This window comes from Lemur catta, chromosome 7, assembly GCF_020740605.2.
Source record: "Lemur catta isolate mLemCat1 chromosome 7, mLemCat1.pri, whole genome shotgun sequence".
NCBI lineage: Eukaryota > Metazoa > Chordata > Mammalia > Primates > Lemuridae > Lemur > Lemur catta.
The window spans coordinates 108,448,976-108,466,907 of record NC_059134.1 but is presented as its reverse complement, the minus strand read 5'-3'; the positions used below and the strand labels follow the sequence as shown (position 1 = coordinate 108,466,907).

Here is a 17,932-nt window from a genome sequence, read left to right as displayed (position 1 = left end):
CCCAGGCCTGTTGGGATGAGCCCCTGAAGCAGCAGAGGCTCTTGAGGGCTGAGGGTTCTTCTGGGCTGGGGGCTGGGGGCTGGGGGTGAGCTCATGCTGCCACAGGTGCCCCCTAAAGCCCCCAGGGACTTAGCACTGGGCAGGTCCACCCCCACCCACCACAGTAGTGGCTCCCTGCGGGTGAGGGCTATAGCCTCCCAGGAGAGGTCTCTGGCCCTTGAAAACCGTCAAGGGTGACAGGCTGACCATGGAGTGGGGTAGGGGGGCACAGAGATCCTCCCAGGAGAGGGCGAGTGCCTTGGTGGGACCCCACCATCACACCCCCGGTGTGCATGTCCCATGTAGATGTCCCCACGTCCCATCCACTTGGGGGGCAGCTGGTCTCTAGGCTCAGCCCCCACATGACAATGAGGAGGGGGTGTAGTTTCCAGGGAGGGTGACAAGGCCCTACACACACACACACACTGCAGTGCAAGGAACAAAGGGGAAAAGGCCCCGGGGGCCTGCCGGGAGATCCCTCCATCTGCCCCCCATCTGCATAAGAACCCAGCTCCCAACAGGAGTGGGGGGCTCCCGACACAGGGCAGAATCTCAGCTGGCGCGGACCCCTGCTCACAGGTGGGCTCTGAGCTGCCCACCAGGCCTCTGAGGATGACTTCAGACCCCAGGGCCCCCCGGCACCTACTGCTCCAGGGGATTTCTCTGCGTAGGTGCTGCCGGGGACCTGGGGGTGCTGTTGGCCTATGGGTCTGCAGGAGAGAGTGGGGGTCCCTCCAGGGCTGCTCAAGGCCCGCAGTCACCCTTCCCAGACTGAGTTGGCTTGTGGCTGCTGTGCTGTCCCCTATTGAAGGACCACAGGCCCCTTATGGCTCCAGCCCTGGAGGGGCACAGGCTGCCCAGAGTCCAGGCAGGACAGGGTGCCAGGACCCCAAGACACACCAGGCCTGAGTCCTACTGGGAAGTCTTGGCATTGCAGGGACACCGAGTGGAACCCAGCGTGGCCCCCAGGGGGTGGGGGCACAGCTTATTCACCCGCTGCCAGGCTCTGAGGTCATCCTCCCCTCCCCCATGGGTGAGGACAGAGGGACCAGCACTGTCCGGCCAGGCAGGGCTTCCAGTGTCTTCGGGAACCAACCCTACACCCATCCCCACACCTTGGACTCAGCAGACCCCTGTGGGCCCAATGCAGAGGCACTCCAGGAAGCCCGCACGCTGGGGCAGGGACACAGCCTGTTCCTGGGGAACTGGCAGCACAGCCCCCCGCCAAAGTCTCCCCAGGAGAAGGAAGGACCCCGCGGGCCCTGGGACCTGCCCCTGTCTTTTCCTGAGCACTGGGAAGGCTGCACCCTCCGATGGCCCTCCCCTCGCCTTTCCTGCAGGCTGGTGGCATTTTTCCCAGCTGAGAGCACTGCACAAAAATTGACTGGCAGACACCGATCGATTGGCAGGGAAGGGCAGCCTGGAAACTTTGCCCCCACATTGCTGGGATCCCGGCATGGGAGTACAAATACTTGTTAGAGTTCTTGCTTTCACTTCTTTTGGGTATATACTCAGAAGTAGAATTGTTGGATTATATATTAATGCCATGTTAATGTTTTGAGCTACTGCCATATTATTTTCCACAGCAGTGGTGCTATCTCACATTACCACCAGCAATGCACAAAGCTTCCAGTTTCTCCATAACATTATTATCTTCTCTTTTTTGGGTAATAGCCATCCTAATGCGTATGAAGTGGTATCTCATAGTGTGTGTGTGTGTGTGTGTGTGTGTGCATGTGTGTGTGTGCATATGTGTGTGTGTGTGCATGTGTGTGTGTGTGTGTTTTGAGATGGGGTCTTGGTATGTTATCTACGCTGGTCTTGAATTCCTGGGCTCAAGCAATCCTCCTGAGTAGCTAGGACTATAGGAGCACGCCACAGCGCCTGGCTTCTCATTGTGGTTTTGATTTTTGTTTTTTTTTTTTTTTTTGAGACAGAGTCTCATTTTGTTGCCCAGGCTAGAGTGAGTGCTGTGGCGTTAGCCTAGCTCACAGCAACCTCAAACTCCTGGGCTTAAGCGATCCTACTGCCTCAGCCTCCCGAGTAGCTGGGACTAAAGGCATGTGCCACCATGCCCGGCTAATTTTTTTTGTATATATACTTTTAGTTGTCCAGATCATTTATTTCTATTTTTAGTAGAGATGGGGTCTCGCTCAGGCTGGTCTTGAACTCCTGACCTCGAGCGATCCACCTGCCTCGGCCTCCCAGAGGGCTAGGATTACAGGCGTAAGCCACGGCGCCCGGTCCTCATTGTGGTTTTGACTGCTTTTCCCTAATAAGTAGTAATATTGAACACCTTTTTGTGTGCTTATTGGCAATTTGTGTATCTTCTTTGGAGAAATATCTACTCAGATCCTTTGCCCATTTTTTAATTCGGTGATTTTCTTGTTGAGTTGTAGTTCTTTACACATTCTGAGTATCAATCCCTTATCAGATATATTTAAGTCATTCAATATGAAATGTCTGACTTTTTAATCAAAAGTATTGTTTATTATATCTTAAACAAGAAGTAGTACAATTAATCAAAGTATGTGCCTAAACTACTGACAAAGTTTTGCCATCTTAATGGTAGCTTCTTTATGCCAGCAACGAAGAAGCCTGGGGAGCGAATGGCAATGAAATCTCAAAAGGTGTTTTCCATAGCTTGTTGAGAATTGAGTATTTTTCCTCGCAAGATGTGGTCTAAACCCTGGAAGTGGTAGTCAGTTGGTACAAGGTCTGGTGAATATGGTGGATGACAGAGTTTCCAAGTCCAGCCTCTGTAGTTACAGCAGTGTTGTCTGTGCAATGTGTGGTTGAGCATTGTCTTGCAAGAGGACTGGCCTGTCCTCTATCAACCAATATCACTGCTTAATTTCAAGCATCCTCATCATTTCATCCAATTGGCTGCAGTAGACATCCACTGTAATCCACTGACCAGGCTTCATGAAGCTGTAGTGGATAATACCAGCGCTGGACACCAAACAGGCACCATTAGCTTTTTTTGATGAATATTCAGTTTTGGACTGTGTTTTGGCACTGCATCTTTATCCAACCATTGTGCCAAATGCTTGCAATTGTCAAAAATAATACATTTTTCATCACACATAACAATATGGTGTAAAAATGGCTCATCTTTATGTTGTGACAGTAAAGAAAAGCAAGCTTTGGGATGATTTCTCTCCTGACACTCATTTAATTCATGCAGAACCCATTTATCGAGCTTCTTTACCTTGCCGATTTGTTTCAAATGATCCAATGCCACTGGAACAGTAACAGCAAACCTTGCTGCTGGCTCATTCACGCATCCATTGAGATTCATTCGTTTCCACTACAACTTTTAGCTCGTCATTATCCATCTTGGTCTCAAGTTGCCCACGTGGCTCATTAGCAAGTCCTAAGAAATTTGAGTTGGTCTTTATTATACAAAGAAAGTAGGAGAAAGGGTATTACAAGAAACTTCTTATGGACATATTTTAGAGTAGGACTATACTTGTTTTTCACATATAGGATTTATAAAGTTTTACATACTCAAATTTATCAGTCTCTGTGTGTGTGTGATTTTTTTCTCCATTGCTTTAGGGCTTTGGATATTCTTCTCCATGCTCAATCTTACAAACAGGTGCCTATATTTTGTTATAGCTTTTGAAAAAAATCTTGCGTTTTTACAGTTGTATTACTTAAGTGATTTGGACTTTGTAAAAAGAGTGTAGTGTAATGTAAGGATATATTTAATTTTTACAGAGACAAATTTTCCACTCCAGTTTGTTGACTAATCCATGCTTTCTCTATTTATATAACATTTCTCAATGCAGAATCTGGAGAAGTGGTATACTGGTCAGGTGTTATGAAACAGAGAGAGTGTTCATTGGGGCAAGGAAGAATTTGGAGGGCCATGCCTGGGGGTCCTTCCCTAGGTGGTCCCAGCTCTGAAACTAGTTGATGAAAAACCACACCTCATGCCCCATTACTCTCCCTTTCCCTTCCTTCCCCTCACCACCGTAGTCCCTTGCCCTCTCTTCACAATCTAGTAGATAAATTCATAAATTCAACCTAATCCGAATTAGGCTGCATGGAAATAACTCTTTTGGTCTTCTGGACTTCCCCCCAACCTCCAGCCACTGGCCACCTGACCCACACACACATTCACTCAGCTGAAGGACAAAAGAGATAAATAGAACCATTGTAAAGGGAAAACAGAACCAAGGGTTAAATGCTAGGCAAAACCATTTAGAAATTCATAGATAAGTTACCTAATTTACATTAGGTTGAATGAGAGATGGTATGTGGGTACAAAAATTGAAATGATGCCCACAAAGTATAAGAGGAGAAAAATGTGCAGTTATGCAGCCACTACTTTCCTACACATATATGATGCTGTCTTACTCGAGTGGTCTCTGTGAAATATTAATATATAGAACCATACAGTCCTCTATTTTATAAATTAAATACCAGACTTAAAAAAAAAAGGCAATTCACTTAAAGCTTTTCATTGTTGGAAGTCCAATGTTCAAACCAGTTATGGCTTGCTTTTCTTCTCACATTCTTTAACCTCTCTACTAAATTTTAATGGCATATATTTATCCTTAAAATCAAAATAAGTTAAAATTATTTTGTAATGGTCTTTGAGATAGACAAAAACTCTGGGATGTATGAGAAAAAGGGCTGTGAATGGTTTGAAAGATCATGTTTGACTGATGTACATCATAGACTTATTCAAGTACCACCTGTTTCTAAGTTCTAACTTAATCTTAGAGACCAGCAATGAAAGCTAATTGATAAATTGGATTAGATTCCCAAAATTTCTAGAACAGTCTCTTTCTGATGATTCTCAGGTATAGTGGTCCCCCCTTAAGCTGTGGGGGTTCCAAGACCCCCTGTGGACGCCTGAAACCAGGATACTATCAAACGTTACTTATACTATGATTTTTTCCTACACATACATGTTTATGATAAAGTTTAATTCATAGGTTAGGCACAATAAGAGATTTACAACAATAATAATAAAATGGAAGAGTTATAACAAAATACTATAGCAAAAGTTATGTGACTTTGGTCTCTCTCAAAATATCTTACTGTACTGTACTCGCCTATTTTCAGACCTCACTTGACTGCTGGTAACTGAAACTAAGTATAGGTGCACGTGCCCACTGATGACGAGAGCAAGACGTCTTAGCCGAAACGTCTTCCTTCCAAACTCCTGGGAGAAAAGACAAGAGGGAAAATATGCGAGCATTATAAAAGTATGCCTATCGCTGATACTTTCTTAAACCACAGGTGTGCGGGATCTCCTCCCGTTAGATGTCAGATGCAGACTGACTGACTGATAGACAACCTACTTGGAACGCAAATTTGCGGTGCTCTTGCCAAATTGGCAAGGGCTGGTCCTGTTCTTGTCGAGGTGCTGTTTGCCTGTGCACAGAACGGGAGTGCAGCACCTGTCTGCAATTCCTCCTGACGATGGATTAAAAAGATGCTAGAAGCAGGTGGCCGGTTTTGAGGCCGCAGAACCAGCGGCGCTGGGACCGCGGAGCCGGCTGCCCCTCGGCGCGCGTGCGGACGGAGGGCACCTGCGGCTGCGCAGGAACGCGCTGAAGCGCTGCGGGCAGCGCGCGGGAGCCGGGACGGAGCAGAGGTAGGAGCAGCACGCGGGGCTCCGGCGGGCACAGCCCGTCTGGGCGGCAGGGACGGGCGGCCCGCGGGGACGCCAACTTTCCCGGCGACAGCTCCGAACTTCCCGCCTGGCCGCGGCCGCCGCTCGCGAAGACACACAGGAAGTGCGGGCGCGCAGCCAACATGGCGCCCCCCGCGCCCGCCCGGCGCCGGCTCAGGCCCCAGAGGCGCCGGGCGGCGGGAACCGGCGGCTCCGGAGGGAGGGCCGGGCGTGGCGGTGGCGGAGCCGGAGGATAATGGTGGGGAAAGCTCGGCGGCGTGGGGCGGAGGCCCGGGAGGACGGCGCGGGGCCTGGTCAGGCCGGGAAGCCGTGGAGTCGCGTGAGCACGCCCGCCGGGCCCCGCACCGCCTGCCCGGCCAGGCCTCGGACCGTGTGCGGTGGGGCTGGTGGCAGCGCGGGCCCGGCGTGTGGACGGCGGAGAGGAGAGGACGCTTCGCAGTCTCCGGGCGCCGTGGGCGGTGGGAGCCGCGGTGCAGGGTCGGGCCGAGGCCAGGCGGGGGTCCGTGCCTGTCCCGGGGGCTGCGGGCGACCCCGGAGATGAGGCCGCCGCTGCCTCAACCGGTCCTCGCGGGCCTCCGGGACTGTCCCGTGGGGTCCGCCGCCCTCCTCCCGCCGGAGCTCTGGGGAGAAGCTGCCGGGCCGCGCTGGGATGAGGGGGCTCCTTGGGGGAGGCCGGGCCGCGAACTATCCTTTGCTCTGTTCTCCCTCGCGGTTTTCTTCAGAGCCAGGCTGTGGAGGCGCTTTGCGGTGTGTGCACAGCACCTGGTGTTTTACACGGCGTCCTACGCGGGGTTGTATGTGGTGTGTACTCAGAGTCATGCTGTGTGTACATGGCATCCTTGTCCTTAAGCTGTGTATGCAGTACGGAGTGTCATATAGAGTATTACACAGTACCCAATGCCATATACAGTGTGTACATAGTACCTAGCGTTCTGTACTGTGTGTACACACTGTCCTTGTCACGCTGTGTATGCAAGCGCTACCGGTTGTCTCATACAGTGTATACGAAGTTCCACAGGCAGAAAATTAATGTTTACTTGTTTACTTTTAAACTGAGAAGCAGAGTAGTATCAGCTTACTAATAATGGAACGTTTAAACTTTTCAGATTTTGGGGTCATTGGTTCTAATTAATGGTTTGAAGTTATCAGAGAGAGAATGTTGGTTGTACTTTAAAAGTTTAAAGGTTTGAGTGCTTTCTGGTAGGCAAGGTCATATTTGTAATTCTTCTGAATGTCTGATTTGTACAGGCAGGAGATAAAATATGATTTTCTGTACAGGCATATTATTTTACTTGTCTTTGACTAATTGATGCAGATTACATTACAGTCGTTATTTTTGGTTGACTCATCTTTATAAGATGAACAGGATACAGAATCAGATCAGAAGATATAGTTTGTAATTATGACAGAATCAAAATATTTTTCTTATTTAAGTATGTGATTATGAGGATTTCTGTATTTTACAATGTCTTTGTTTTCTGTAGAAATTGCTGATGTGAAAACTGAATCTCCCTTTTACATTCTCTAAATTGGGCGCCTTATTTTTGCAATTACCATGTGTGAGGTATTTAAATAAGCACACATGTCCTTCCAGCTTTACAAAGAAAAATCAATTAAAATGTTAAAATTTAGCTCTTTAGTTCATACTAAACATTCCTCGGATGTGGTTATGTTGGTGCTTTGAATAGATATCATCTTGCATGCTTCAGTAAATGACATATGTTTGTTTGAACTCTTACCCTTTTGTAACCCCCCCTTTTTTCTTTTTAGGGTTGCTCAGATAATGTATAATACGGGCATTCATACCCTTTGGCATACCTTAACTGAGACACTAATTGGACCGAACTAAGAATTTTAACATTTGTAATGGAAGTATGAAATGCTGCTCTAACTTGCTTACTTAAAGCCCTGATGCTCTGATGTCAGATTGTCTTTGTCTTCCTTGTCCTTCAATTGAATTCTACACAGAGACCATCATTACATTTAAGCAAAGAGGCTGTGTCTTAAAAAAAAAAAATGGAGAAAATAGTCTTATCCTTGATAGTTAAAAACTTTTCACTGTTTGCAAACCTTAACTTGGATTTACTATTTAATTTTTTTTACAGGGTGATAAGGGTTTTTTTGTTCATTTGGCTTTTTTAATTTTTCCTTTGTCATTAGAGGTAGCATGGCAAAATGATGAAGAGCACAGATTTTGAGACACAACAGCTCAGGTTTGAATCTCTCCTCTGTCCTTTACTAGCACAGTGACCTTGGGCAAATCACTTTAACTTGCCATGCCTTGTCTCAGTTTCCTTATATGAAAAACAAGGGGGATAGTAATTGCAGCAAACTCATAGGGTTATTGTGAAGATTAGATGAGGTACCATTTTTAAAGCACTTGAAACAGTGCCTGGCTCATAATGAGCACAGCAAAGATAGGTAAACACAAGTTGAGCTCCTTCTTACAATACATTATTTTCAAGTTGATTTAGGAAACACAGATCCTCAACCTGTAGTCTCAATAAAGGTATTTCTGTACTGTGTTCTGATATAGGCTGTCTTGTGTTCCCAGTGACAGTCTAACCTTAAGAATTCTTTCTAAATTTATTTGTTTTTTCTTCATTCTAGTAGGAGAAGGAACATGTGTAATGCATGCCCATCACTATTTTTTAAAAGCTGCCAGTATAAAAGTTGCCTATTAGAAATGGTAGTTTTAGTATTTGGAGCTCAAGTACCATATACCTTAGGTTTTGAAACCTCATGTACCCACAGCATGGATTTAAATGAAATTCATAAATAATCTAAAACCTCATTCATCATTGATCTTTTTTTTTTTTTTTTGAGACAGAGTCTTGTTCTGTTGCCCAGGCTAGAGTGACTGCCATGGTGTCAGCCTAGCTCACAGCAACCTCAAACTCCTGGGCTTAAGCAATCCTACTGCCTCAGCCTCCCAAGTAGCTGGGACTACAGGCATGCGCCACCATGCCCGGCTAATTTTTTGTATATATATTTTTAGTTGTCCAGATAATTTTTATTTCTATTTTTAGTAGAGACGGGGGTCTCGCTCAGGCTGGTCTCGAACTCCTGACCTCGAGCGATCCACCCGCCTCGGCCTCCCAGAGTGCTAGGATTACAGGCGTGAGCCACCACGCCCGGCCCTCATCATTGATCTTGACTGTTGTTTCCTATGATAGAAGTTAGACAGTTTCTGTGTTTAGTTTGCTTTGTTTCTGCTTTGCTTTTCCCAGTGTGCTCTTATTATTTTTTAATAAGTCATATTAAGAATAGAAGGAAGAAGAAAATGGACTGTCATATACATAGAAGGTACTCAAATTGGTTTATGAGTCAAATCTAATTCAGGAAAATAGTAATTAAACTAGTGTGGAAAGGGATGAGATCTGAAATTATGGTGTGACATATTCACATACGATATGCCTTGTCTTATTAATTTGTATTTAACTCTCATAGCATACATCTGAATCTCTGCTTTTGCACAGTAGTTATCTCAGAATGTTGGAAAATAAGCATTCCTTACACTCCTGAGGGCTTGTTTACCTGAAGCAATTTTAATGTTTTTTATCATGACTCAATCTTTGACGAATAATACAAATATCTGAAATACACATTGTGAGAGTTCTTATTTTAACCATTAGTTTTAAATTCATATTTCCCCCCACATCTGTCACCCTGTCTGTAATTGTTTCAGGTTATATGTTTTATATTTGTTTGAAACAGACTTTTTGAATAAAGAAAATCTTTGTCACCTCTTCATTTGATCATCCTTAATCCCTTACCAACATTTTTACTAGGAATTTTCACAAGAAGTAAAAAGTAACTTATTTGAGTTCACTGTCTACCTGTATCTGTCACGTAATAACTTTGAGTTAGTTACTTGCAGTACCACTGTCACATTTCAAAACAAGTGTGAATCTGCTTTGGTGCAGAGACTCTGTGCAGAGGTTGCACTGCAGGTTATCAGTGTTTTGCCCCCCAGTAGTCTTGGTTTTTGAAATGTTTTGGTGTCTACAATTTTATAACACAGATGAGTTATAATGATATATATTAATATCATGTATTGTCCATCTACTGTATGTCAGCCACTGTGCAATTATTTACATACATTATCTCACTTAAAACCCTTACGTATTATCATCTTAAAAGCATAGCAGTCCTCCTTTAAGTTATGGAAGGTTCACCTCCTAGTAGCACACCCCTCATCCCCTCCCATCGCATGACAAACAGAAAAACACACACACAGAAGAGAAGTGGGTGAATCAGATGTTTTGAGAGAGAATGTGATCCATGTCACATGAAAGTTTGAGAATCCCTGGAATAAGAGGTAAATGATAGAAATGAAGATAATGGGAGGGAGATAAGACTCTAAATCTAAATCCTCAATAAAGTAGTCTTTTTGAGTAATCACGGCTTAACTTTAATTTTTAAAACATATACAGAAATGAATTATTGCTTTCAAGAAAGAGCTTATGTGTGTGTAGGTACCTGCTGTTACGTTTTTTCTGTAGGAAATTCATAAAAAGTTATTTAGTTTGTATTGTGAAAATGCTATACAAGGTTTAATATCAAAATTAGTTACAAATGGAAAGAAATAGTCTATAAAACAAATATTTGGAATTTTTTTAGTATTTGTATAATCTATTTCATATTTTAGGAGGGAAATTTAGCAAATTAGATATTTAACTCAATTCAACAAATTATTTAGATATTTAGTTAATCTTTTTTGTATATTTTCTATTTCAGAGTAGTATTCTGATTTTTAACTGAGGTTTCTTTTAAGGGAAATTTAGCATCTTGGAATGTATTTTCACAATTAAGGTGCAGGGTAAGATCTTTTAAATGTGTTTGGTCAGATAGCAGTAGAAATACCCTTATGTGCAAACACTGAAGTAATTTATTCACACTATTAAGTCATTGGAAAGTTACATTTGTACTGGGTATGTGGCAGATTTCACTTAAAGTTGGTAACATCAGCAATTGTCCAGAGTGTTTGCTCCATAAATGGCTAAAAGTTTGTCTACCTTTGTGTAAAATTAAAAAGAGAAATGATGAGGGTAATAGAATACTGTTGCATCAGAGTTTTAAAGGAGTCATATAGACTCTTATCTATATGTTCTTCAGGGATGAGAGTGATATATTTCCAGATCACATTATCTTATACATTAGTTGGAAAATGTGTTGCTGAAAACTTGTACACAAAGTTTTATTTTTTAAACTGAATAATAAGTATAGTAGGTAAGCTAGTTTTATTTTAAATAAATGCTTTTATAGTTCAAGTTGCTTCATAATTAAATCTGTTTCATAAAATCATATTAAAAATTGCATTTTTGTACAAGTAGAATATATGCAATTTTAATGTCTTAACTTCATTTATTAATACATTGTTATTTATTGGAACTCTGCTATGTGCCATACACTTGCTAGGTGCTGAGGTGAACAAGATAAGAGAGTTCTAGCCATTGCAGAGTTTATAGTTCAGAGTAACACAATTACTGAAGGAAGCACAATAAAGTGTAACAGAAGAGAGTAAGTCCAGGGTACTGTGGAACAGAATCTGAAGTAAGATACATTGTATTTGAGTTAAGATTACTTGTGAGGTGTTACCACTGATGATTTAAAATTTATTCTAATTTGTAACTTTGAGATTTTACCGTATTAACCACCTGCGGGTTTTTAAAAGCAACTTTCTTTCTTTTTTTTTTGAGACAGAGTCTCACTCTGTTGCCCTGGCTACAGTGTCCTGGCATCAGCCTAGCTCACAGCAACCTCAAACTCCTGGGCTCAAGCAAACTTACTGCTTTAGCCTCCCGAGGAGCTGGGGCTACAGACATGTGCCACCATGCCCGGCTAATTTTTTCTATATATTTTCAGTTATCCAGATCATTTCTTTCTATTTTTAGTAGACCCAGGGTCTCGCTCTTGCTCAGGCTGGTCTCAAACTCCTGACCTCTAGCAATCCACCTATCTCAGCCTCCCAGAGTGCTAGGATTACAGGCATGAGCCACCACTCCCAGCCTAAAAGCAACTTTCTTATGTTAATTTTTTACAGTACTCTGTTAAAAAGTAGACCTGTATTAAATATCAAACATATATTATGTTCTCCAGATATTATCTGAGCATTTAAGTGAAACATACACCCATTTAAAAGTTTTAGTGTTTTTTTTTTCCAGTTTGGTCAGCTTGTATGTTAAATAAATTTAAAATATAATTCAAAGAATGTAGGATCTTCTTTCTTAGTTTAAGCATTTATCATATGGACATAAAAGCAAGATATACAAATATTTTTCAATGGATTTCTGTTGAGAGCTTGTCACATTAATTCTCATAAGTGGGATTAAAAATACTATTTAAAAAATTCACTTAGATACTATGGTTTATAGCAAGAGAATCTGACTTATATACATTTTAATTTGACTATGCACATTAGACTATGCAGATCACTTTGCAAGTCCACTTTGCAAGCAGTTTCTAGCAAGCTAGGTTTTATCACAAACAGTGCCTGTGGCACTACCGTCTTTTTTTTAAGATGTCCATCATTGAGCATCTTCCATACTAGGCAATGTATATTTTCCATTTAGTCTTCACAACAGCATCATGAGGGGAATGTTGTTATAACGATTTTACAATAAGGGAAGAGACACAGTTAAATTGCTGGTACCCAAGTTCACACAGAGTTAATCAAATTGGTTTCAATCCATGTGTATGATGACTACCAAAGCTGTAGTATGTTAGTCTGTCTCCCTAAAATCCCTCAACCTCTTGGGTCTTTGTACTGATATGCCTTCATCTTCCCAATGTATCTTTATAAGTCTGCAAAAGTATGTAATATTAACAAAATGTAAAAACTATGCTCATTCTACCTACAGAAGCAGAAAGTGGAAAGGCAGGGATATTAGGAAACTCCTGGTAATCAAAACATTCCACACATAAAATTCTGGTTAATTCCAGTTTCACTGGTGATGATAGCTGGCAATCTAAGAACAAGTGTGGGTAATTGGCTCATTTTCTTGCTGTCACTATGGTAGCTCACGTTATAAAGATAACTTGAGGCAGGAGCAGTGGAGGTGGGGAGACCTATGATCTTTATTTTAATACTTATGTAATGGAGAAAAATGTTTGAAAACACTTGGAATTAACTCCAACATTAAAGCATTCTTGTCTTCAAAGGGGAAGTCATTGTCTTGAGGAATCTTTTAACATACCTTCTACTGGATAAGTTCAATTTAGATTGAAATAGCTAATTTCTTGAAAGCTGCGGTAAATGCTAAGGCTTCAGAATTCCATTAGGTGTGCACTGTCATCTAAAATAAAATACCCTTTCATGAGAAGCATGTGGTGAAGAGAGTAACAGACCAAGTGAGTTATAGCATCCACAGATCCAGAGCATCCTGACAGCCATCAATAGCAATGTTCCAGTGGGTTATTAAATGATTTTCTCATATTTGATAGCTATGGAAAGATTTTTAAAAAGAAATTTTTTAACAAAGGCTAAGTATAGAGAAGCTCTCTGAACTTGAAAGCTATTATGAATTTTTTACTTTTCTCTTTTTGTAGATTCTTGATTTACTTATTGTTTGTTTTTTGTATCTCAAAAGTGCATCTGAAAAATGCTGTTTGAGAGAGCAAGTCCTTAATTTTCAAATGAATTTTGACATGGGGCACTTCCCCAATTAATATAAAATATGCCTGTTTTAACTGTCCAGTCAAAAAATAAGAATAATTTATTTGGGGTTTCCATTGATGGCAAATTTAATACGTTTTGGGAGGAGGTGTATTTACCATTAGAGATGTTGTCTTTTTAAATTATAGACAATATAAAGTCTAAAGTAATTTTTTTCTACTGTACTTATAATTTATCATTTCTCTTATATGTTTGGATATACCAAGTTTAATATCACTTAATATCAACATACCTGAAATGTTTCTCTTGAAATACCTACTTATTTACCACTCTTCACATACATGTTCTACACAATCTTAAGAAGCCTCTTACTTGTGATTAATATTCATGTTGGTTTGTTTCAGGCAAGAAACTGCCATTTGAATCATCTGAAAGTTAAATTTTATTTTTTTTAAGGACTATTCAAATAAAATTAGTTTTAGTCCTAGTTATTTTGTTTTTTTGTTTTGTTTTGTTTTGTTTTTGAGACAAAGTCTCACTTTGTGCCCTGGCGTCAGCCTAGCTCACAGCAACCTCAAACTCCTGGGCTTAAGCGATCCTACTGCCTCAGCCTCCTGAGTAGCTGGGACTACAGGCATGTGCCATCATGCCAGGCTAATTTTTTTTCTATATATATTTTTAGTTTTCCAGATAATTTTTATTTCTATTCTTAGTAGAGACGAGGTCTCACTCAGGCTGGTCTCGAACTCCTGACCTTGAACAATCCACCCACCTCGGCCTCCCAGAGGCCTAGGATTACAGGTGTGAGCCACCACGCCCGGCCAGTCCCAGTTACTTTCAAGTGACTTAAAAGCCAAACGACCAGCACTCTAACATAAAGTTGGACTTTCTCTTGGTTCATCTGTATTTTTAGACAAATGCTGATTAAAAATGTACTATTGTAAGCCTTAGTTACAGTAGTATTTGTACCGTATTGTTTTAAATGAATTCTTTGGGATTTTAGGTGACAGTGCTACACAAGTCACATTAGGAAGAAACAATATTTAGCATGCTGGTTCTCAATCATGAGTAAGCATCTAAATTGCTTTTTAAATTTTGTTTTATAAAAACATTAAACCAGAATCTCTGGGGATGGATCTAAGCTCTAAGTTTTAAAAGTTACACTTTTTTAGGCCGGGCGCGGTGGCTCACGCCTGTAATCCTAGCCCTCTGGGAGGCCGAGGCGGGTGGATCGCTCGAGGTCAGGAGTTCGAGACCAGCCTGAGTGAGACCCCGTCTCTACTAAAAATAGAAATAAACTATCTGGACAACTAAAAATATATATAGAAAAAATTAGCCGGGCATGGTGGCACATGCCTGTAGTCCCAGCTACTCGGGAGGCTGAGGCAGTAGGATCGCTTAAGCCCAGGAGTTTGAGGTTGCTGTGAGCTAGGCTGACGCCACGGCACTCACTCTAGCCTGGGCAACAAAGTGACACTCTGTCTCAAAAAAAAAAAAAGTTACACTTTTTTAAATGTTTACATTTCAAATTTTTTATTTTTCTAAGTGGTATTCATGCTTTCTTTTTAAATATTTCTTTTTGGAATAGATTATAGAAAATGGTGTACCCTGGGACCTTTAGTTCTAAATCTCAGAAATTCTCTTTCAAGAATCAGATCAATTAAGTTTCCTAGGGAAAAAAAGACGATAATCAAAGCAACCTGGGGGAAAAAAACACAACCTGAAAAATAAGTGCATCCTGGAAGAAAGCCTTAAGTCTTTTCAGCTTCCTCGGAAATGCTACTGTGTTGCTAGGTAAGATGGATAGCAAAAGTATCATTGACTGATGTTCCCTGATGGGCTCAGATATAGCTATAATCACAGGTAAATACGTACCATATCTTGAGGTAGGCAATATTCAGGAGATAGGCTGACATCCAGTTTGAATGTCTGGGCATTCCAGTAATTGGACTGAAAAGCAGCAGTGTGGTGTTCCTGCCCCTTCTGCCCTCAGTGCTCTGGATTCCTCATAATCCTGTACGAAAATCAGAAAAGCTTGAAAGCCTTTCCCTAGGGCAGTCAGACCAGCCGTCTTGGGGTCACATCTGCAGTCCATGATGAGACAACCTCAGAAAGTTTTCCAGGCTCTGCCCTGCTCTCTGGCTAGCCCCCTCTTTTCCCTGGCCTTTGTCTGGGTTTCAGATGATTCTTCCTGTCCCTTCAGATTGGGGGTGGCATTTCCACCTACAGGTGGTTCAGTGGGTATGGCCATCCAGAGGAGGAGACTCAAAGTCTTTCAGCTGAGCTCTAGAAGATTATTACTTACTTCCTTTGCCCTGGGAAGAAGTCCTTGAGCTGCAAGACTTACTGTGGCTTCAGCCACTACTGGACAATATCTGTGTTCACTCCTCGCTAACTGTATTTCTCATACAAGCATTTTGAGGCTTCATAGTGATCCTAGGACCTAGACAGTTGTGATAATTTCCACAGGTTTCTTTAATTCCTCTTTAATATAGGTTCATAATTCTCCACCAGTTTCACAAAGTCAAGGTGCATGGCAGATGGGTTTTAAAGGAGGAGGGACATCTGGGAAGTGACAGGGAAGCCTCCCTGGGCTGGCACTGTTGACAGGGTGTTCAGCAGAGTCTGGGCCGTGTTCTTTATTTGCTTCTCCCACTGCATGACATGGCCCTTCCCCAGGTGGCTGGATTCCCAGTGGTGTTAGTGTTCTGTCTTCTCAGTTTGCCTCGGGGATAACACACAAAGTTCTGTGTTTTTAAAGTGTGTTCAGTCAAATTTTCTAAATACACATCATTTTCTCAGTCTCAGATTATCAGATACAGTCAAGAATTATATTCTTAATTGCTGCTGTTAGAATTACATTTTAAAGAGAATATTTTTATAAAATTTGATCTTGAACAGAGTAGAAAATGTTAGGTGGCTATACTATTGTGAGTCAGTATTCTTAAGTAGGTACCATTTCATAGAATTATCCTAAATATTGTAAATAATAGGAAAGCAAAAGACTCTGAAGTATTAATCATAGAAAATAATTGGCTTTGAAAAATCTGAATTCTCTGAAAAAAGGCTAAACTGAAAATTGGCCACTTCAGTCTCTGGTCTCTGTCTCTGCAACTCAGTCCTCAGACTCCTTTTGGATTCTCTGTCCCTGCACTGTGGCCTGAGAACTGCTTCAAGGCAGTAAACTGGTTATTATTTTAAAAATATAGTTTACATTTGGAAGAGCAACACACTAGTAAAGTATAACTAAATATATTCAGTTACCTTGCATTTTAAATATTTGTACTCTACATTCTGGGTATGTTTTAGTGTATATGGGGATGGATTTTATACTTTATCAAGCCTTACCCTTTAACTAGACATTATATCACTTAGGAGAATGGCACTTTATTGTGAGAAAGGACAAAAGCTGAAACAGTCTAACGACATGCATTGTTTTCACTCTTTCACTTCCTTTTTTATGGAACCCTGCTCCTTAGGTGATGTAATGGTCACTAGTTACCTTGCCCATCCTATCTTCAAAGATAGTGAAGGGGAAATTTGAGAAATGTCATTGTGAGTGAAGGAAATAGTTTGCCAGAATTCACCCAAAGTTAGCCTGAAAGTGTTACATGACTGGCCCAGCACCATCCTGGCAGGTTTGAGTGATTAGCCATGCCTCAGGCTATGGCCTGGGTCTTGGCAATTTCAGGAAAATAATTTAGATTTAAAATACATGGCACATGTTAATGAACTATTGTAGCACAAAAGGCTTATATAATTCTCTCTACTTTTGTATGCTTGAAAAATGTCCATAACAGATACTTTTAAAAGTTGATAGTAACAGTAACAATGATGAAAACTTTCCTAGAGGGTGGGGGAAAGTCTCAAAGGAAGGGGAGACACATGGAAAAATCACGAATCATTGAAAATTCTTTGTAAATTGATAATTTTAAATAGAAGCTACAAAAATAATCCTCTGCTGACTCCCCACTTGAACAAAGTGACATGTAAATTGGCTCCAGTGACTTTTTTCTTTAAATATACAGTTCAGTGGTTTCTAGTATATTTACAAGGTTTTGCAGCTGTTACTAGTATCTGATTTTAGAACATTTTCACTGCCCCCAAAAGAAACCCCAGATGCAATATCAGTCGTCTCCCATTCTCTTCTCACCCCAGCCCCTGGCACTCACTATTCTACTATTTGTCTCTGGATTTGTCTATTCTGGACATTTTATATGTGTGAAATCATATAATATATGGCCTTTTGTGTCTGGTTTCTTTTACTTAGAACGTTTTCAAGGTTCATCCATGTTGTAGCATGTATCACTATTTCATTTTTATGGCCGAATAATGTTTCATTGTGTCAATAATATTCCATCTGATGTAACACATTTTGTTTATCCATTCATCAGTTGATGGACATTTGAGTTTTTCCCACTTTTTGGCTATTATGAATAATAATGCTGTGAATATACATGTACCTGTTTCTGTGTGGACATATATTTTCAGTTCTTTTGGGCATATATATAGAAGTGGAATTGCTGTGGTCACGTGTCAACTCTGTTTTCTTTTTGAGGAACTGCTGAACTGCTTTTGAAAGCAGCTGTACCATTTTACATTCCTACCAGCAATGTATGAGA

General features: G+C 41.4%; 1 long non-coding RNA gene across 1 annotated transcript in view; it reads left to right on the top strand.

Annotated features, from left to right (window-relative positions):
- Positions 1-7,886: 7,886 nt before the first annotated feature.
- The window catches only part of LOC123642995, a 28,781-nt gene continuing 18,735 nt past the window's right edge, over positions 7,887-17,932 (top strand). The window contains exon 1 of the long non-coding RNA XR_006736574.1: positions 7,887-7,905. This is a non-coding gene — a long non-coding RNA (uncharacterized LOC123642995). The remainder of the gene's footprint in view (positions 7,906-17,932) is intronic.